At 39.9% G+C, this 20,784-nt stretch overlaps 1 long non-coding RNA gene and 1 pseudogene across 1 annotated transcript; both read left to right on the top strand.

Annotated features, from left to right (window-relative positions):
• Positions 1–1,968: 1,968 nt before the first annotated feature.
• On the top strand, positions 1,969–14,817 carry LOC135573346 (uncharacterized). The gene is made up of 3 exons (XR_010464673.1): positions 1,969–2,047; positions 4,914–5,160; positions 14,738–14,817. It is a non-coding gene; the product is annotated as an uncharacterized LOC135573346 (long non-coding RNA).
• Positions 14,818–15,712: 895 nt separating this feature from the next.
• LOC135572498 (gastrula zinc finger protein XlCGF17.1-like) lies at positions 15,713–16,591 on the top strand (annotated as a pseudogene).
• The last annotated feature ends 4,193 nt before the right edge of the window (positions 16,592–20,784 follow it).

The raw sequence follows: 20,784 nt of genomic DNA, 5'->3' as shown, positions 1-20,784 counted from the left end.
TTCAGCATCTGCATGTGGCATAATCTCACCCACCTCCCAGCATGAATCTGAAATGGTTAACTTTGGCTGTGAGTGATGGGAAAAAATCACACTCAAAGGCAATTACTTGAAAAATTCAATGGATGTTTTATTTACAAACTTGATGGTAAATATTATTAAAAATATATTTTTAAGTGACTTTGCTATGGGGCCGTCAATGGGAATTGGGCCGTGCTTCAGCTGAACTGCAGTACGGAAAATGCCCTCTCAGCACAGTGGAAAGCATGCTAAAAGACTGGAAGCCTGGCCCCTTGTTCCGAGAAGGGTGTAATTGCAGACCGCAATTAGGGGCGTTCTCTGATATCGGGTGTTTCATGATATCAAGTTTACACCAATTGATGCTCACCATTGGTCCGTGGCCGTTTCTTTTGCGTTGGGGACAACAGTTGTTGAGAACTGTTGAATTGTAGCTATGCCTAACCTTAACTCTTTTCCTAACCTTAATCTCAGTCTCCTAACCAGCGTTAATTATCATAACCTGCCACGTTAGTTATCCAAACCTGCATGGTAAACAAATCCCTAAACCTCACCCTTTTCCTAACCTTATCCTCAGTTTCCTAACCTCCACTTTAATTGTCCTAACCTGCCACTTTAATTATCCTAACCTGTTATATATGCTTTGTGCCTAGTTAAATAAATAAATATTTATATATATTCTTTTTAACAAATAGTCTACATCAGTTTCATAACACCGAAACTGACCAATGTCATGTATCAATTTTTATTTTTCAGGGAACATCCACATCAAGAAACTGTACAGTAGTTCTCCTACTGGGAGGCGCGGGAAATAGTTTAAAGAGCGATTGGTGCTGAGGACGCTATGGCAGGGGATGCCCCGCAGCCTGTTGAGATTCATAATGTCGTTCACCAGTTGAAGGATACCGATAGTAAATATTAATTGTTCGTGCGGCTGAAAGTTTTTTGGGAGTTCAGGAATTCATATTGAAAGCATTGCAGGCAGTGGTGTAAAAAGTACCCAAATGTCATATGAGTTAAAGTAAAAATACTTGAGTCAAGGAAAAGGTGAAAGCCACCCAGTATAATTCTACTTGAGTAAAAGTTTAACATATACATAAGTATCAAAAGTATATGTAATTGCTAAAATATACCTAAGTCTCAAAGGTAAAAGTATAAATCATTTCAAATTCATTATATTAAGCGAAATAGACAGCACGCTTTTCTTGTAGTTTAAATGTACGGATAGTCAGGGGTACACTCCAACACTCAGACATAGCCTGCGTTCCTAAATTCGCTCTGGCTATATACTCCAATTTCAGAGCACTCTCGTCTGAGTGCCAGAGGGAAGAATAATTGATGTCGGTGTCAGTAAACGTCGGCAAAAAAAACGTAATTAAATTGTTGCCTGTAGCACAGTTAATGTCACCAATGCTCTGGATAACATGAGCACAGCCTAACCAGCTCTGCTAAGGCGAGTAAAATGGTCAGAGTTCTCTCATTTGTACTGAAAGCAGCTAGCAAGCTAGTCAATGTTAACCAGTTATCTTGGATGCTTGACTGCCGTTGTGAGGTCAGAACGCTTGAATCAACCCTCCTCCTCCGCCAGAGCGTCCAGTGTGGCTCTGAACGCTCCGAGAGCGATACGAACTGACAATCGCTCAAGCGATTTTCCCTGACACCCAAAAATACTTAAAATATTTGTACTTATGTACTTTACATCACTGATTGCAGGGAATACTGTTTGAAGATGTTCCTCCCTACGAGGCCCATGAGACTGTGTAGGGGTGTGATTTGAATAGGACTGTGACTGAACGAGTGGGATGTTGTTATTTATCTATTTAGGAAAGGAAATTTATTTTCTTCTACAGTTTACTAACCTTACAGTAGGTGGCGGCAGACAGGTTATATTCCTGTAAATGTCAGTATATCAGAGAAGAAGATGACGCTGTCGGCACTGTCGTAGTGGGGAACAGGAAGTTCCGGGCCGAAACGACAGAACTGTGCTGTTGTGTCGATAGTGGTTGTGTCCGTTTCAAATGTATCATTGTAGGTATGTAATAGCATGTTTAAACTTTCTAATGTCGAGAGAATATATAACACGCTAGGTAACAAATCCGTCAATGTATTATCACGTTTGGTAAAGGTTTTAACTATGTGTTATTTTGGGGTGAAACCGAGTGAGTGAAGAACGTGTTAAAACATTTTTTTTACAAGTCACATAACTAGACTTTGGGTTTATCTGAGTGTATGTACATAATTTAGTCAAAGTAATTTCATAAAGATTCCATTTATTTAAGTTCGTTTTTACATGTTATTGGTTTTGTGTAAAATGTTTGAGAGCTGGTAAATAGCCTCGTCCGAACCACCCTGTTCTCGCGAGTTTACATAATCTGTTTCGTTAATGAAAACTCGCGAGATCAGGATGGTTCGGACGAGGCAAGTCAAATGGCGGGAACGATTTCGGTGGTCTTTCTATGAGTTTATTCGTGGTGAAATGGCGACATGAGGCTGTGTGATAGTGTCAAAATAGAGGGAAGCTAACTGAAGTTATCCTTCACCATTTGGAGAGAGAGGCCAACTGCATGGAATGGCGTCGATTAATGCAATGAATAGGAGCACGTGTCAAACTCATTGCATGGAGGACCAAGTGTCTGTGAGTAATAATGTGTTAGAGTGGAAAGTTGGGATGGTGTTTGAGGAGACCACAGGGCCTTATTTACACCCTGATTAACCAAGGCCATAAAAAGAGGTGAAGTTAAACTGGGATGCAGCCGTGTAAATGAGAAGGTGTTCTGAACTAGCCTACCTGGTTAAATAAAGGTTTAGTAAAACATTGAAAGTGGTAGATTGTTAATATCTTGTGCTGGTCAGGTTCAGCAAGGGAAGATTCTTCAATTGAAAATCATAATGGGACAAAGCTCAGAAGCCATGACCCAGGAGCTGATGCTACATTGAAGGGAGTAATAATCTCTGAGGTCCAAATATCTATGTCCATGGATGATATTGTTAAAGACCATGTGAAGGAAGACAGAGTGGTTGAAGCCTAAAATGTTGATCAGTAGGAAAGAGGGTTAAAGGATGGTGTTTGAGGTGAGGGTTTTGTCTGGAAAAGTAAAGAAGAGGATTCCTTAGCTTTGTCAGTGATTTTGACCCAGCCTGATCAATCAACTAATCAAATGTATTTATAAAGCCCTTCTTACATAAGCTGATGTCACAAAGTGCTGTCCAGAAACGTGAAATAAAACCCCAAACAGCAAGCAATGCAGGTGTAGAAGCACAGTGGCTAGGAAAAACTCCTAGAAAGGCCAGAACCTAGGAAGAAACCTGAGAGGAACCAGGCTATGAGGGGTGGCCAGTCCTCTTCTGGCTGTGCTGGGTGGAGATGTTCATAGATGGTCAAATTATAATGGTGGTTGTCGAGGATGCAACAGGTCAGCACCTCAGGAGTAAATGTCAGTTGGCTTTTCATTGCCGATCATTGAGAGTTTCTCTTCTGCTCCTGCTGTCTCTAGAGAGTTGGAAACAGCAGGTCTGGGACAGGTAGCACGTCTGGTGAACAGGTCAGGGTTCCATGACAGCAGGCAGAACAGTTGAAACTGGATCAGCAACGGTGAATCATCACAGTGTTTTTAAATGCCAAAGAATGGCTGTTGACATGTGGTTGGTCCTGTAGCTGTTGACTGATGGAGCTTCCATGGCTGGTCCTGTAGTAAGAGGACCTACTGTCAGACTGATGGATCTTCCATGGCTGGTCCCGTGAATAAGAGGACCTACTGTCAGACTGATGGAGCTTCCATGGTTGGTCCTGTAGTAAGAGGACCTACTGTCAGAACTGGTCTTTCTACTAGTCCTGACATGGTTTAGAGGCCTATTCAGAAATCTTGTGCCCATAAATGTGCTGTGGCAAAGGATTCTTTAATAGTGAATACAATTTACTTCATAGCATTCATATGTAAGCTTATCAACAACTTGGATTGTGTAAAGCAGAAATACCAGGTTTAAAGTTATCTTGTAAACTGCAGCAGAGTTGTTGGGGGTAACAGATGTTACTGTCGGTATGGTTTTTGATAAGCTGGGTACTCTGGGGGTGGATTGTCTCAGCATGATAAAGACCCCAATGTTTGCAAACACAGAAAGGGATCTATTGATATAGTTTATTGGGGGGTGTGGGAGGGTTTTGGGTGAAGGGGAGGGTGTGGTAGAAGTTAATAGGGATTTCTTGGTTTATTTTCTTAGTACAGAATTAGACAGACATTGACCTTAAACGTTTGTTTGCGGACCTCCATGATACCATAGGAGGTCTGCATCAACGGACTTCAGTGCAGGTAGTGCCTCATCAGAGAGAGAACATTTCAGTTGCTCTACAGTTTTGAAGCTGAATGTAATGATTATCAGTTCTTTACATGTGTACTAATATTCAGACACATTCAGTTGTTTCTATATTTCTCTATAATTCAGGGTTTTCACACGGGACTTCAAGTAAATAAATATTAGTGCCTGAAAAAGTCCTTGAATTTGACTTGCCACTGTACGACCCCTGATAATTCTTAATATGGTGTGAATGGGAAATACAATTGGTTTTTGTGAGTGAAATAATACAGTGAAGACAAGGTTATTCATAAAATAGTACATAGTGCTGCCTGAAACATACTGTGATCTTGTACTAAATGGTTTTTGAGTCATTTATGCATTTATGTGAATTTAGGAAATCTACTATAGATTAAGTGCACTTATGTTGTGATATTTAAAATGTGTACTTTGTGTCTAACGTGAATGAATGTTTTGTCAAGGATTAGCTACCTGATCTACTGAAATTAGATAATTGAACAAGAAAAAATAGAAAATATTTTTACAGAATAAAGTGCCAGAACTGTCAAGAAAATAACTTTTGTGTCCGTTTGTCTTTATTACTACAGACCGACTCAGATTAAGTCTGAGGCCAGTAACATCAACAGTGAGGACAAACTCAGCCTGCCTCTCCTTCCACACTGAGTAGAAACCTACAGTCACTGGGTCCTGATTGTGACAGTGGAGCCCAGTTTGCTCTGCAGGATCCAGAGATGGCATCAGTGAAGCTGGAAGACTGCAGTCAAACACTGGAGCTGAATGTCAACATTAAAGATGAAGAAGAGGAGGAGAAGATTAGGACAACTGTTAGTCATGGTAAGAGCTGGTTCTACCTATAAGTTATCTTCATATATTAGACCTCCATAAGTTATGACCAGTCTATTGCTAGGTTGAATTCTGTAATTCTGACATCACACATCCCTGAACAACTCAAGACTTCACAGCGAAGCAAAACATTTAAAAACTTGTCACGCCTGCCTTTGCCCACACATTGTCTCAAGAACGTTGAAAATGTTTAATACCCTCAATCACCAAGTTAGGCATACAGGAAACACTGTGCACCTGGCAATCTTGGTTAGCGTGCACTGCGCCCGGCCCGCCACAGGAGTCACTGGTGCGCGATGAGGATATCCCTACCGGCCAAACCCTCCCTAAACCGGACGACGCTAGGCCAATTGTGCGTCGCCCCACAGACCTCCCGGTCACGACAGAGCCTGGGCGTGAACCCAGAGTCTCTGGTGGCACAGCTGGCGCTGCAGTACAGCGCCCTTAACCACTGCGCCACCCGGGAGGCCCTCAAAAGGGTTATCTAATGATGAATTAGCCTTTTAAAATGATCAACTTGGATTAGCTAACACAACATGCCATTGGATCACAGGAGTGATGGTTGCTGATAATGGGCCTCTGTTCGCCTATGTAGATATTCCATAAAATATCTGCCGTTTCCAGCTACAATAGTCATTTACAACAATAACAATGTCTTCACTGTATTTCTGATCAATTTGATGTTATTTTAATGGACAATCAATGTGCTTTTTTTTCAAAACAAGGACATTTCTACGTGACCCCAAACGTTTGAACAGTAGTGGATATTTAATATTTTGTATAAATCAAGTTGTAGAAACATCTCAAGGATGATTATTGGAAACAGGAAGCATCTGAACTCAATTTTGAGTCTCTTGTTTTTCTGTTTTTTTTGTTTTTATACATTTGCAAAAATGTCTAAACCTGTTTTCACTTTGTCATTATGGGGTATTGTGTGTAGATTGATGAGGATATTTTTTTATTTAATTATAGAATTAGGCTGTAACATAACAATGTGGAAAAGTCAAGTGGTCTGAATACTTTCCGAGGGCACTGTCAGACCCCTTCCCATTTCTCCCATTTTGGTACGTTACAGCCTTCTTCTAAAATTGATTCCATGTTTTTCCTAGTCAATCTACACACAATATCCCATAATGACAAAGCCAAAACAGCTTTTTAGAAAGTCTTGCAAATGCAATTTAAAAAAAAAAAAAAAATCTTTTACATAAGTTTTCAGACCCTTTGCTATGAGATGATCCTTGAGATGTTTTTTCAACTTGGAGTCCACCTGTGGTAAATTCAATTGATTGGACATGATTTGGACAGGCACACACCTGTCTATGTCAGGTCCCACATTTGACACTGCATGTCAGAGTTAAAACCAAGTCATGAGGTGGAAGGATTTGTCCGTCTAGCTCCGTGACAGGATTGTGTCGGCACAGATCTGGAGACCGGTACCAAAACATTTCTGCAGCATTAAAGGTCCCAAGAACACAGAGGCCTCCATTATTCTTCAATGGAAGAAGTTTGTAACCACCAAGACTCTTCCGAGAGCTGTCCACCCGGCCAAACTGAGCAATCGGGGGAGAAGGGCCTTGGTCAGGGAGGTGGCCAAGAACCCTGATGGTCACTCTGACAGAGCTCCAGAGTTCCTCTATGGAGACGAGAGAATCTTCCAGAAGGACAATCATCTCGGCAGGACTCCACTAATCATGTCTTTATGGTAGAGTGCCCAGACGGAAGCCACTCCTCAGTAAAAGGCACATGACAGTCCACTTGGAATTTGCCAAAAGTCACCTAAAGGACTCTGACCATGAGAAACAAGATTCTCTGGTCTGATGAAACCAAGATTGAACTCTTTGGCCTGAATGCCAAGCATCATGTCTGGAGCAAACCTGGCCATGAGCTTGAGAGGATCTGCAGAGAAGAATGGGAGAAACTCCCCAAATACAATTGTGCCAAGCTTGTAGCTTCATACCCAACAAGACTCAAGGCTGTAATCGATGCCAAAGGTGCTTCAACTAACTATTGTGTAAAGGGTCTGAGAGGATCTGAATTACATTTACATTACATTTAAGTCATTTAGCAGACGCTCTTATCCAGAGCGACTTACAAATTGGTGCATTAACCTTATGACATCCAGTGGAACAGTAGTGCATCTAAATCTTTTAAGGGGGGAATACTTACATAAATTTTATATTTCATGTTATTTCTAAAAAAAACTGTTTTTGCCCATGTCATTATGGGTATTGTGTGTAGATTGATGAGAATTAGAATAAGACTGTAATGTAACAAAAAGCCAAGGGGTCTGAATACTTTTTGAATGCATTGTAGACGTTATTTCATGCTGCTAAGACTTGTATGGATGACAACAGTATTGTCAGCATTTGTTTTATTCACTGGGCTATCTGGAGTGATCAGAATGTAGACTAAAGAAGTGGAGTAGACAAACTGCCAGTGTTTTGAAGTTCTATGAAATGAGTCTGTGTAGTTACTAATCCCCTTTGTCACGAGAATTTCTATCCCAATGTTCTAACTGAACTATTGTATAACTCCATCTGTATCCTAGAGGTTGTAAGGCTCTACGTTTTAATAAACAGAGTCCCAGCATACAAATGATCAGTTCTTTATTCAGAGAGCTCTGCCCTCTCAAGTTCAGAGCCCATCTTTTATACACACATCAGTCGAGAACCCCACCCCACTTTAGGATGGCTGTATTGTTCCACTGTACACTTACATTGTTTATCATATTCTGCAACATGTTTCATGATTTTCTGCAAGCCTAACAGTTTCTCCTCTCCGGGTGGGGACAGAATGTCCTGTAAGGAACACAGTGTTCTAATTATATCCTGCCAACGCTGCACATATTACCAACTTATAGTCTTATGTGTCTAATGGATTTCACACACAGTGAAAGATTAGTGGAATCTGTGTGGGTAGTTGGACAGGTCGGATGACTGACAGTGAAGGTGAACAGGTGGTCACGTGTCAGGTGACAGAGGAATGGATGAGACTGAGGCAGGAATTCCTTTAACCATAAAGTGGTATATTTACTGAGTAGTGTGGATTCATGGATGCACAGAACTTCTGGATCAGATGGACATAAGGAAGAGAAAGCAGCGAGATCAGGCGATGGCAATTTCCTCCTTTTATGGAGTTGAGATCTGTCTGACATTTCCACCTGACCTAATTAAAGCGACCCTGGCCTAGCTGAGTAAATGGCAATGAATTAAAGGATTATTCCACCAACTCCATGGGCCTTTTCTACACACAGTGATACATTTTCAGGGTGAAATATCTTAGTCATTACTTTAAACACAAATTCTACTATCACCCTTGTGATGTTGAGTGGAGGATGGTTTCGCTCATCATTTTCACCACTTTTGCATCTTATTAGTTTTTGACTCCTACCCAGTTTTAGAATATTTTGATTCCCCTTCCCATACAGCCTACTGAAATGAATACATACACTACCGTTGAAAAGTTTAGGGTCACTTAGAAATGTCCTTTTTTTGAAAGAAAAGTATGTTTTTTTGTCCATTAAAATAACATCAAATTGACCATTAATACAGTGTAGATGTTGTTAATGTTGTAAATTTATTATTACTATTGTAGCTGGAAACGGATGATTTTTTAAAATGGAATATCTACATAGGTGTACAGAGGCCCATTATCAGCAACCATCACTCCTATGATCCAAATGCATGTTGTGTTAGCTAATCCAAGTTTATGATTTTAAAGGGCTAATTGATCATTACAAAACCTTTTGCAATTATGTTAGCACAGCTGAAAACTGTGGTGCTGATAAAAGAAGCAATAAAACATTCTTTTTAGACTAGTTGAGTATCTGGGTCATTTGTTGGTTCGATTACAGGCTCAAAATGGCCAAAAACAAAGACCTTTCTTCTGAAAGTCATCAGTCTATTCTTGTTCTGAGAAATGAAAGCTATTCCAGGTGAGAAATTTCCAAGAAACTGAAGATCTCGTGCAGTTCTGTGTACTACTCCCTTCACAGAACAGTGCAAACTGGCTCTAACCAGAATAGAAAGAAGAGTGGGAGGCCCCGGTGCACAACTGGGCAAGAGGACAAGTATTTTAGAGTGTCTAGTTTGAGAAACAGACGTCTCACAAGTCCTCAACTGGCAGCTTCATTAACCAGTTGAAGCTATGGGGGCGCTATTTCATTATTGGATTAAAAAACGTTCCCGTTTTAAGCGCAATATTTTGTCACGAAAAGATGCTCGACTATGCATATAATTGGCAGCTTTGGAAAGAAAACACTCTGACGTTTTCAAAACTGCAAAGATATTATCTGTGAGTGCCACGGAACTCATGCTACAGGCGAAACCAAGATGAAACCTCAAACAAAAAAATGAGCAGAATTCTTGAGGCTCTGTTTTTCTATGGTCTCCTTATATGGCTGTGAATGTGCCATGAACGAGCTTATGCTCTCTGCCGTTCGTCCAAGATGTCTGCAGCATTGTGACGTATTTGTAGGCATATCATTGGAAGATTGGCCATAAGACACTACATTTGCCAGGGGTCTGCCCCGTCCTTTGTCGAAATTGCTGCGTAATTCTCAGCTGCATGCATTTTCACATGGGATACAGAGGTGAAAGCACACTTCCACGAACGATATATCTTTGAAGAGATATGTAGAAAAACACATTGAGGATTGATTCTAAACAACGTTTGCCATGTTTCAGTCGATATTATGGAGTTATTTTGGAAAAAGTTCTGCGTTTTTATAACTGAATTTTCGGGGTTTTTATTAGCCAAACATGACGCAGAAAACGGACCGATTTCTCCTGCACAAATAATCTTTCAGGAAAACTGAACATTTGCTATCTAACTGAGAGTCTCCTCATTGAAAACATCCAAAGTTCTTCAAAGGTAAATGATTTATTTGAATGTTTTTCTGGTTTTTGTGAAAATGTTGCCTGCTAATGCTAATGCTAAATGCTAATGCTAAATGCTAAATGTTTTTGCTATGGTTGAGAAGCATATTTTTGAAAATCTGAGATGACAGTGTTGTTAATGAGAGCTAGCATATTGATTGCTGGCCTTCTAGACACTATTCTGGTTAGAGACTGTTTGCATTGTTCTGTGAAGAGAGTAGTACACAGCATTGTACGAGATCTTCAGCCGTTTCCAGCTACAATAGTCATTTACAACATTAACAATGTCTACACTGTATTTCTGATCACTTTGACATTATTTCATTGGACAAAAAATGTGCTATTCTTTCAAAAACATGGACATTTGTAACTTTAGAATTGATTCATTTATTTCACCACTAATGGTAGTGTATTTAAAAACAATTATAATAATTTTTAACCTTTATTTAACTTTCTTAGCATACTGGTTATTGTCCGGAATTTCCGATGAAAAGTAAACTGCCCAGAAGCTAGGATATGCATATACTTGATAGCATTGGATAGAAAACACTCTGAAGTTTCTAAAACTGAAAAAAATTCTGTGGGTATAACAGAACTGATATGACAGGCGAAAACCTTTCCATCCGGAAACTTGAGGTCACAGAAATGCTTGCCTATGGGATATTCAAATTGATAGGACCCAGATTGCAGTTCCTTTGGCTTCCACTAGATGTCAACAGTCTTTAGAAAGGGTTTCATGCTTGTTTTTTGAAAAATTAGTATTTGTAGTTTTTCCAAGATGTCCCCCATTAGAAAAGTAGTCATGTTGCACGATCAAATGCCATCCTTTGCTATTGAACACACTATTCTCCATCTTAAATATTATTGTTTATTTACATATTAGAATACCTGAGATTAATTAAAACTCGTTTGACTTTTTGGACGATCTTTACCGGTAACCTTTAGGATTCGTTTGTGTGCATGTTGAACGAGTGACCTACTGAATCAAGCGCGCCATCTAAACTGATACTTTTGGGATATAATGAAGGATATTATCGAACAAAACAACCATTCATTGTGTAGCTGGGACCCTTGGGATTGCAATCAGAGAAAGATCTTCAAAGGTAAGTGATTTATTTAATTGCTGTCTGTGATTTTGTGACGCCTGTGCTGGTTGAAAAAGTATTTTGATGTGGGGAGCTGTCCTCAGATAATCGCATGGTATGCTTTCTCCGTAAAGCCTTTTTCAAATCTGACAACGCAGTTGGATTAACAAGAAGCTTTTAAATTATGTAAGACACTTCTATTTTCATGAATGTTTAATATTCCGATTTTTGTATTTTGAATTTCGTGCTCTGCAATTTCACCGGATGTTGTCGTAGGTGTCCTGCTAGCGTTTGGACATAGGCAAGTCAGTTAAGAACAAATTCTTATTTTCAATGATGGCCTAGGAACATTGGGTTAACTGCCTTGTTCAGGGGCAGAACGACAGATTTTTACCTTGTCAGCTCGGGGATTCGATCTTGCAACCTTTCGGTTGCTCTAACCACTAGGCTACCTGTCACCCGGTATGGCCAAAAGAGGACTGGTCACCACTCTGAGCCTGGTTCCTCTCTCGGTTTCTTCCTAGGTTCCTGCTTTCTAGGGAGTTTTTTTGTGGCCACTGTGCTTCTACATCTGCATTGCTTGCTCTTTGGGGATTTTAGGCTGGGTTTCTGTTAACATCTCTGGGACCGTTTGGTACGCGAGCGTCCCACCTTTCAACTGCCAGTGAAACTGCAGGGCGCCAAATTCAAAACAACAGAAATCCCATAATTAATATTCCTCAAACATACAAGTATTTTACACCATTTTAAAGATACAATTGTCGTTAATCCAACCACAGTGTCCGATTTCAAAAACGCTTTTCGGCGAAAGCAGAACATATCGTTATGTTAGGTCAGAGCCAAGTCACAGAAAGCATTCAGCAATTTTCCAACCAAAGAGTGGAGTCACAAAAAGCAAAAATATCGATAAAATTAATCACCTACCTTTGATGATCTTCATCAGATGACACTCCTAGGACGTCATGTTACACAATACATGTATGTTTTGTTCGGTAAAGTTCATATTTATATCCAAAAATCTGAGTTTACATAGGAGCGTTACGTTCAGTAGTTCCACAACATCCGGTGATTTTTGCAGAAAGCCACATCAATTACAGAAATGCTCATAATAAATGTTGATGAAAATACAAGAATTATGCACGGAATTATAGATACACTTCTCCTTAATGCAACCGCTGTGTCCGATTTAAAAAAAACTTTACCAAAAAAGCATAATCTGAGTACAGCGCTCAGACAACAAAATCAAGCCAAACAAATGTCCGCCATGTTGGAGTCGAGAGATGTCAGAATAACATGATAAATATTCACTTACCTTTGATGATCTTCATCAGAATGCACTCCCAGGAATCCCAGGTCCACAATAAGTGCTTGTTCTGTTCGATAATGTACATCATTTATTTCAAAATAGCTCCTTTTGTTGGCGCGTTCAGTACACAATCTAAACTCACCAAGCGCGTTCACTAGTTTCAGATGAAAAGTCAAAAAAGTTCCGTTACAGTCCATAGCAACATGTCAAACGATGTTTAGAATCAATCTTTAGGGAGTTTTTAACATAAATCTTCATCAATGTTCCAACCGGACAATTCCTTTGTCTGTACAACGTAGCTACCTTTCATGTGAGCGCGCCAGACCGAGGCTGTGGCACTCTGCCAGACCACTCACTCATAGTGCCCTTATGAGCCCCTCCTTTAGAGTAGAATCCTCTAAACAGGTTCTAAATACTGTTGACATCTAGTGGAAGCCTTGGGAAGTGAAAAATAACTAACATCACACGGTATCTTCAATAGGAGCTGAGTTGAATAACTACAAACCTCAGATTTCCCACTTCCTGGTAGGATTTTTTTCTCAGGATTTTACCTGCCATATGAGTTCTGTTATACTCACAGACATCATTCAAACAGTTTTAGAAACTTCAGAGTGTTTTCTATCCAAATGTTCTATTTATATGCTTATTTTAGCTTTTTCGGCTGAGTAGCAGGCAGCTTAATTTGGGCACGTTTTTCATACAAGCTACCCAATACTGCCCCCTACCCCAAAGAAGTTAATCTCACTAGGGTAGGGGGCAGCATTTGGAATTTTGGATGAAAAGCGTGCCCAAATTAAACTGCCTGCTACTCGGGCCCATAAGCTAGGATATGCATATAATTAGTCGATTTGGATAGTAAACACTGTTAAAATAATGTTAAAATAATGTCTGAGTATAACAGAGCTGATATGGCAGGCGAAAACCCGAGGAAAATCCAACCAGGAAGTACTATTATTTTGGCTGTTTTTCCATTGAAAGCCTATCCACCATACAAAGACTTAGGACCCAGTGGAAATCTGTCTTCCTCAACATGTGACCAGTCTTTAGGCATTGTTTCAGATCTCTATGGCTTCCTCAACACGTGACCAGTCTTTAGGCATTGTTTCAGGCTTTTACTCTGAAAAATGAGGGAGATACACCGCTTTCAATGAGAGGACAGTGGAAATTTCCATCCATGAGCCAGGCACGTGATCGGGAGCACGCATTTCTTGTTTACCTTTTTCCATTGACGAAGCTTTTGTCCGGTTGAAATATTATTGATTATTTATGACAAAAGCAACCTGAAGATTGATTTTAAACATCGTTTGACATGTTTCTACTATCTTTTATTGTGTTTTATTACTTTTCGAGAGTGCGCTTTGTGCCTTTGGATTTCTGAACTAAACGCACCAACAAAACTGAGGTTTTTGGACATAAAGATGAACTTTATCGAAGAAAACAAACATTTGTTGTCTAACATGGAGACCTGGGAGTGCCACCAGATGAAGATCATCAAAGGTAGGTAATTAATTTTAATGCTATTTCTGACTTTTGTGAAGCTCTCCTTGGTTGGAAAATGGCTGTATGGGTTTCTGTGTCTAGTCGCTGAACTAACATAATCGCAGAGTGTGCTTTCGCCGTAAAGCCTTTTTGAAACCTGACACAGTGGTTGCATTAATGAGAAGTTTATCTGTATTTGTATGTTTAACACTTGTATCTTTTATCAATGTTTATGATGATTATTTCTGTTTTTTGATGTGGCTCTCTTTTTACTTTCATCGATGTTTGTTTGAGACAATGCATTTCTGAACACAACACACCAATTTCAAATGGGGTTTTTGGACATAAAGATTAACTTTATCGAACAAAACACACATTTAGTTTATTGTGTAACATGAAGTCCTGTGAGTGCCATCTGATGAAGATCATCAAATGTTAGTGATTATTTAATGCTATTTCTGACTTTTATGAGACCTCATTGACTAATTGACCTAACATAATCGTTTGGTGTGCTTTAAAGCTATTCCTTTTTTGAGACCTCTCCTTGGCTGGAAAATGACTATGGTTTTCTGTGACTAGGTGCTGACCTAACATAATCGTTTGGTGTGCTTTCGCCGTAAAGCCTATTTGAAATCGAAGACTGTGGCTGGATTTACAAGAAGTTTATCTTTAAAATGGTGTAAAATAATTTTAATTATAGGATTTGAACCAGACAGGTTAAGCACTTTGTGACAAATACTGATGTAAAAAGTGCTTCATAAAATACATTTGATTAACATGTATATCACACCAACTGACTGTTTTTTCTGATGTTCACACAGGATACCATGTTGAGACATTCTCCACATCCAGAGAGCAACAGCAGGAAGACCAGAGAGCTAAGAGGTCTCATCACTGCCCATTTCTATCAAAGCTAAAAATACACCTAAAAATACACACAGGAGAGAAGCCTTGCTGGGCACCTTAAAAACACACCAACGTATACAAAAGTTCACAGAAGAGATTTTCCTCCTCTGACTGTTTCTATCAAAATACACCTAAAAATACACACAGAGAACACACACAGGAGAGAAGCCTTTCTTCTGCCCTGACTGTGGAACTAGTTTCTCTCACAGCTTTCCCACTTGGAAAATCATCATGAACGTATACATAGAGGGGAGAGAAGCCATACTCTGCTCTGACTGTAAAATGTTTAAAACATTAATGACTAAAAGTTCATCAGAGACACACACAGGAGGAGATTCCTGCTCTGAAGCATTTTTGACTTCTGCTTCTGACTGTGGAACGAAAACCTTAAAAACACAACTTATCAACATAGGAAGCCTTTCCTGCTCTGACTAAAATGTTTTAACATCATGAGCGTAACACACACAGGAGAGAAGCCTTACTGTCTGCTCTGACTGTGAAAATGTTTTTTTAAAACATTATCCGAGCTAAAAGTTCACCAGAGAACACACACAGGAGAAGCCTTATGTCTGCTCTCACTGTGGAACTAGTTTCTCTCAGCTTTCCCACTTAAAATCTGAACGTATACATACAGGGGAGAAGCCATACTCTTGCTCTGACTGTGGGCACCTTAAAAACTTTTATTCGCCTGACTAAAGTTTTAAAACATTACTGTGAGCTGGATTCACAAGAGAACACAACAGGAGAGAAGCCTTACGTCTGCTCTGACTGTGAAAAATGCTTCACAAATATCAACTCATCTAAAAGCTCATCAGAGAAACACACACAGAGAGAAGCCTTTATTCTGCTCTGACTGTGGGGCTGATGTTTCTCTCAGCTGGGCAACTTAAAAACACACCAACAGAGACACACAGGAGAGAAGCCTTATTCCTGCTCTGACTGTGGAAAATGTTTTCAAAACATTATATGAGCTAAAAGTTCATCAGAGAACACACACAGGAGAGAAGCCTTACGTCTGCTCTGACTGTGGAAAATGCTTCAAAACATCAACTCAACTAAAAGTTCATCAGAGAACACACACAGGAGCAAAGCCTTATTCCTGCTCTGACTGTGGAAAATATTTTAAAACATCAAATAAGCTAAAAGTTCACCAGAGAACACACACAGGAGAGAAGCCTTACGTCTGCTCTGACTGTGGGGCGTTTTAAAACATCAAATGTTTCTCTCATCTGGGCAACTTAAAAACACACCAACGTATACACACAGGAGCGAAGCCTTATTCCTGCTCTGACTGTGGAAAATGTTTTAAAACATCAAACGAGCTAAAAGTTCACCAGAGAACACACACAGGAGAGAAGCCTTACTCCTGCTCTGACTGTGGAAAATGTTTTAAAACATCAAATGAGCTAAAAGTTCACCAGAGGACACACACAGGAGAGAAGCCTTATTCCTGCTCTGACTGTGGAAAACGTTTTAAAACATCAAATGAGCTAAAGGTTCATCAGAGAACACACACAGGAGAGAAGCCTTTCTTCTGCTCTGACTGTGGGGCGAGTTTCTCTCAGCTGGGCACCTTAAAAACACACCAACTTATACACACAGGAGCGAAGCCTTATTCCTGCTCTGACTGTGGAAAATGTTTTAAAACATCAAATGAGCTAAAAGTACATCAGAGAACACACACAGGAGAGAAGCCTTACGTCTGCTCTGACTGTGGGAATAGTTTCTCTCACCAGAGCAACTTAAAAAGACACCAACGTATACATTAACTTCATGACCTGGGACGCCCACCTGGTCAACATCCGGTAAAAAGAGTGACCAATTCAAATGTAATTACTATAAAAATTTACATTTCATGAAATCACAAGTGTAATACATCAAAATAAAGCTTAACTTGTTGTTAATCTAGCCGCCATGTCAGATTTCAAAAAGGCTTTAAGGCGAAAGCAAACCATGCGATTATCTGAGGACGGCGCTCAGCACACAAAACATTACATACAGTTACCAGGCAAGTAGACTTGTCACGAAAGTCAGAAATATGATGATCTTCATATGGTTGCACTCACAAGACTCCCAGTTACACAATAAATGTTCATTTTGTTCGATAAAGTCCCTCTTTATATCTTGAAACCTCCATTTTGTTGGCACATTTTGTTCTGTAATCCAATGGCTCAAATGCGGTCACAAGAGGCAGACGAAAATTCCAAATAGTATCCGTAAAGTTTGTAGAAACATGTAAAACGATGTTTATAATCAATCCTCAGGTTGTTTTTAGCCTAAATAATCGATAATATTTAAACTGGCAACAGCGTCGTCAATATAAAAGAAAAACAAGAAAGGTGCTCTCTGCAGGACCCAGCTCTCCCACTATCCACTGACTCAATGTGGTCATTCTCCCTCATTTTTCAGAATACAAGCCTGAAACAATGTCTAAAGACTGTTCAGATCTAGTGTTAGCCATAGGGAACGGAATCTGGGTCTTATCCCTTTAAATGGTGGATAGGCTTTCATTGGAAAAACAGCCATTTCAAAATAATGGCACTTCCTGGATGGATGTTCCTCATGTTTTTGCCTGCCTTTTCAGTTCTGTTATACTCACAGACAATATTTTTTAAATTTTAGAAACTTTGGAGTGTTGTCTTTCCAATTCTACTAATTGTATGCATTTCCTAGCTTCTGGTCCTGAGTAGCAGGCAGTTTACTTTGGGAACGGCAGCGTAGCCTAGTGGTTAGAGCGTTGGACTAGTAACTGGAAGGTTGCGAGTTCAAACCCCCGAGCTGACAAGGTACAAATCTGTCGTTCTGCCCCTGAACAGGCAGTTAACCCACTGTTCCCAGGCCGTCATTGAAAATAAGAATGTGTTCTTAACTGACTTGCCTGGTTAAATAAAGGTAAAATTTAAAAAATCCGGAGTTGAAAATAGTGACCCCTACCCTAGTGAGGTTAAGGAGAAAAGCCTAATCGGTTCTCTGACCAGCTAAGAATAAAGTCACTCCATCACTTAATTCTCATCTCATAAAAGAAGTTGTAATTGGATCAAATGAAGAACGCATAGAACACTGTAATCCTATTGGTTCTCACTGTGAGAGAACTGTGCAGAGGAAAGGGAGCGTTATAGAATTTTAGCCTCTCTTTACTTTGCACCTTGTCAGTTTTGGTGTGTTTTGTTGGCTTCTACTGTAAAGATTTGCACTTGGTGTTGAATACCCTCTGTTATTCTTCTCATTTTGAAAACAAACACTAGTCTGCCAATTGACTGGGTGGTACTGCTTCCCTCTCAGCCTGGTCTGACTCTGTCTGTAGGGAGAGTTTCAACTGGGCAGCTTAAAAACACACCAACGTTTACACGTAGGAGAGAAGCCTTACTCCTGCTCTGTGGAAGGGTGGGCGTGTAAACTCAAACGTCATGCCAAAGGTTGAGTGTTTGAATCTCATCATGGAGGACTTTAGCATTTTAGCTAATTACCAACTTGGCAACTACTTACTACTTTTTAGCTATTACTTAGCATGTTAGCTACCCTTTCTCCTAAACCCATTTAACTCTATCTTAAACTCCTCACCCCTAACCTAGCTAACGTCAGCAACAACAAATTGTAATTCGTAACATATCATACATATTACAAGTTCGTAACATATTGTATGAATAACAATGCGTAAAATAACATACAAATTGTAATTCTTAACATACGATACGTCCTCCAAGTCGTATTATACTGAACAACAATCTAAACGTAACAATTTCAAAGATTTACAGTTTGTATAAGGAAATCAGTCAATTGAAATAAATGAGGCCCTAATCTATGTTAGGTTACATTACATTGGACCTCCAATATAACTAAACATGTAAAGTGTTGGTTTCATGAGCTGAAATAAAAAGATCCAGCACAAAAAGCTAATGTCTCACAAATTTGAGAGACAACTTTGTTTATATATACTGTTAGTGAGCATTTCAGCCTTTGTCAAGATAATCCATCCACCTGACAGGTGTGGCATATCAAGATGCTGATAAAACAGCATGGTCATTACACAGGTGCACCTTGTGCTGGGGGACAATAAAAGGCCACACAACACAATATCACAGATGTCTCAAGTTCAGGGAATGTGCAATTCTCATGATGACTGCAGGAATGTCCACCAGAGCTGTTGCCAGAGAACTCAATATTTATATCTCTACCATTAGCCACCTCTAACGTCCTTTTAGAGAATTTGGCAGGACATCCAGACGACATCCAACTGGCCTCACAACTGCAGATCACATGTAACCACGCAGCCCAGGACCTCTTCACCTGCAGGATTGTCTGAGGTGGTGGGGAAGAGGGGCTGAGTAGTATTTCTGTCTGTAATCAAGACCTTTTGTGGGGAAAAACTCATTCTGATTGGCCGGGCCTGGCTCCCAAGTGGGCCTATGCCCTCCCAAGTCCCAACCATGGCTGAGCCCCTGCCCAGTCATGTGAAATCCATACTAAATGGAGTGGCACGGATGTTTTTGTAATATATAATACGTTTTGCTCTGAGACCAGGTTGTCCCTCTGCAGTATTCTGTGGGAAGGAGCTAGTAGACACTTTTTTATTGAACCTTTATTTAACTAGGCAAGTCAGTTATTAAGAACAAAATCTTAATTACAATGATGGCCTAGGAACAGTGGGTTAACTGCCTTTCAGTTTGTACAGAGGCAGAACAGTTACTAGCCCATTTTTACCTTGTCAGCTCAGGGATTCGATCTTGCAACCTTTTGGTTACTGGCCCAACGCTCTAACCACTAGGCTACCTTCCGCCCCTAACATGTATCAGATAGAGATGATTACTTTTCACCATTAGTTTGGGGGGGGGTTTTACAACTTTATTTAATGATACACAGTATATGAAATGAATACGTGTGTTTATTAATTGTCTTTAAAACTAGATTCGTTATTTTAGTTACTGATCATGAATGTGTTTGGATAACTGCATTGAAGCAAACTTTATTGATCTGCCAATGAAAAATAAAGTTACATGAATATGTACTGGTCAACCTCTTCTTCTCTTTAGTATTCAGTTCTTCATATTAGATCTGACAGTATGAATGGTTCTTATGGTTGTATTCAGTTCTTCATATTAGATCTGACAGTATGAATGGTTCTTATGGTTGTATTCAGTTCTTCATATTAGATCTGACAGTAGAATGGTTCTTATGGTTGTATTTCTTCATAGTTCTTCATATTAGATATGACAGTATGACAGTGACAGAGAAGTGCTTTGACTGGGCTGAGAGGGAGCTTGACCTCCTGTAGCAGTGGGACGGCCATGAGACCAGAGGTGGCAGAACTGAGTGCTCGGGTTGGGATACAGGGTTTGAGCCTGAAGGTAGAGATGGGGCAGTTCTTCTTGCTGCACCGTAAGTAAACACCATTGTCTTGTAGTGGATGTGAGCTTCAACTGTAAGCCAGTGGAATGTATGGAGGAGCAGGGTGACATGGGGGATCTTGGGAAGGTTAAACACCCAGACGGACTGCAGTGTTCTAGATAAGTTCAGTGGAGACCCATCATTCAGGGCAGGTGAGCCACCTGTTTTGAGCACCACAGTTTTAGCAATAAAACAGTGAGAAAATAAAGTATCTGTTTGCAAACAATGTAAAAAAACATGTTATTGACTTGTTAATAAAGCCGCATACAAACATGGTCTATTTGGTTTTCTTGAGTAAGGCATCTCCAAAATGCAGGTGTTTCAGCCTAGATCAGTGGTTTCTGTGGAGGTGGGGCAAGCCAGCAGAAAATACTGAGCTTAGCGCTGTGATTGGCTCAGTGTTTTGTCATTCATGGGGACAATACATCACTGCCAAGTCTAAGGGTAGAACTTGAAAATTCAAGCCCCTTGGGTGCTACCATAGTTACATTAGAAGTGCCCATCCAAGAAGGCTCAAGGTCATTGTCCACAGATAAAGTAACTTTGATTGGACTGATCATGTCAACATCATACTTTC

This window comes from Oncorhynchus nerka, linkage group LG2 (assembly GCF_034236695.1).
Source record: "Oncorhynchus nerka isolate Pitt River linkage group LG2, Oner_Uvic_2.0, whole genome shotgun sequence".
Taxonomy (NCBI): domain Eukaryota; kingdom Metazoa; phylum Chordata; class Actinopteri; order Salmoniformes; family Salmonidae; genus Oncorhynchus; species Oncorhynchus nerka.
The sequence above is the reverse complement of the archived record's forward strand: the minus strand, read 5'-3'. Positions and strand labels throughout refer to the sequence as shown.